Below are 2,160 nucleotides of genomic sequence, written 5' to 3' on the forward strand. Positions count from 1 at the left end.
TTCTGCATGATTATCAGGGCAACAAAACTGAAATTTATCCAAAACCATTATACTAGCTTCGAAATCAGTAGTATTTACATTGAAATGTATTTTTTTAAGCTGCATTGTCAACATTTTTGTTTTGTATTATCAGGTGCCAAAAATTTGTATTTTTCAGCACTATATCCTTATTCAAAATTTACAGCTAACTCAAAGTCAGTGAATTGCTCTTTATGAATCTGTAATCTCAAAGAAACAGTAAACATCTTGGAGATATTCTTTGAAGAACTTGTTCAGTCACTGTTGTACATGCATTTTAAATTCACTCTTTTTCAGTCTTTGCAGAGTCTGATATTCTGGTCTTTAAGACAAACAATAAAATTCTTAGTTTCTGTTTCATTTTTGCACTTGAATTCAATATATATAAAATGCTTCATGAGGTTTTGTGGCATCTTTATGCCAGGCCATGCCAGTCTCCTCTATATTGTTTCACATTAATAAAAGTGCTGCTGAAGCTGGAGCCTGTTGACCTGACGTTTAAAACACTTCAATGGCATGAGCCACATCCACTTCTTCTAATTTTCTGCATCATGCTGTGCTCTGCATAGAGTGAGATGTCAGTTGGTTAATGGTAATAATGATACCAATACCACATTTATTAAGAAGTAGGTATTTTGTCAGGCACTCCACTAAGTACTATATTAATGTTATCTCCATAAAAACCTTATATTATTAGAAGTGTTCTTGTCTCTGTGTTAGAAGTAAGAAAACTCAGGCACAGAAGAGTTAATGAGTTTTCTGAAGGTCATCTATTTAGTAAGTTGCAGAGCTTAGACTGGAACCAGGCTGTCTGGTTCTAAACCTTTTTGAATAATCATTTTACTATGTGGCTTATCATATACTATATCCTCAGAACACCAAATTGTCTTCCAATAATCTGCAAACACTTAAAATTTCCTATTGAGGTGTACTGACTCTGGAAAACATTTTTACGCCCCAGGGCTAAGCAATAACATAACTACTTTGAGGAACTTTATAACATTCAGTTTCAATTTCTCAGAGTCCATCTTAATTGCTTGAAATTTGAGCATTGGGTTGAATTAAATGTACACATATATGTATAGACATACCTCACAATGTCTTTTAACCTTTGCTAGGTAAAACTGAGTACATATTAATTACATATTCAAATTACATATTATCCAGACTCCTATTAAAATGTCAAATAGTTAACAAAAGTGTGATAATATTTAAAAAAATAAATATTTGGTGTTATTTTGTCAACATACTTGCTTTGTCAACAGTTTACTTTCAGTTCTTATAATGAAACTGTTCAAAATCTGTCCCTCAGGAAACTTCTAACTGACACATTGTATATTCCTTCAACTGATAGCTTACATCCAGGTCTGTTAATATTTCCATTGTTCACAGCCTGAGAAATTTTAACTAGGATGTAACCACTTTGCAGATGGCCTCATCATTAAGAGCATGTCCTCTATAGACTACTGTAATTTAGGATTTATCAGAGGGTTATTGAATGAGCTCTCCTGTTTAGAGTACTTATAACCCACCAGATTAACTATGTTCCATTTCTAAGACACTGAAGAAGATTATAGGAATTTATTTTGTCATAGATCTATGATAGTCTGCAGATGTTCTTTGCAATATTTCTTTCCTGAGTTAAAAGAATTTGTATTCAGTTATTTTTAAAGATCAGCTTTGAGAATAGCAAGTAGATATAAAAATTATTCTAGAAGTATACTTAAAACATACAGGTATCTATTCACCAATATTTGACTACATTTACTTTTAAGTCATCAAACGCTTTCCATAGATTAACACAGTTAAGATAAATTTTATTAAAAATTATGCATTTACTTTTGGAAAATTTCTCTAAAATTATCTCACTGCATAAATCATATGGCTATATGGATTTCAACAGATTTTTGTTTAAAGCATTTAATATTCTTCAGGTGCAAAGAGAAAACCCCAAGCCTATTAAGGCTTTTCAATGCAACTTTAGGGTCTTTTATTTGATCTCTTTGTTGGATCATTGAAATCGATTTTGTTGAGGATGTCTTCACCTCCAGTCATTTTAGATTTGTATAAGTAGATGCTAGAAGACTTACATTACAGATAGCTAATATTTTCATAACAGCTATTGGTTTTATGTTGGATAAT

At 31.6% G+C, this 2,160-nt stretch overlaps 1 non-coding gene across 1 annotated transcript; it reads right to left on the reverse strand.

The window, feature by feature from the left end:
- Positions 1–396: 396 nt before the first annotated feature.
- LOC134371351 (U6 spliceosomal RNA) lies at positions 397–499 on the reverse strand. The gene has a single exon (XR_010022780.1). It is a non-coding gene; the product is annotated as a U6 spliceosomal RNA (small nuclear RNA).
- Positions 500–2,160: the final 1,661 nt, after the last annotated feature.

This window comes from Cynocephalus volans, chromosome 2 (genome assembly GCF_027409185.1).
Source record: "Cynocephalus volans isolate mCynVol1 chromosome 2, mCynVol1.pri, whole genome shotgun sequence".
Taxonomy (NCBI): Eukaryota; Metazoa; Chordata; class Mammalia; order Dermoptera; family Cynocephalidae; genus Cynocephalus; species Cynocephalus volans.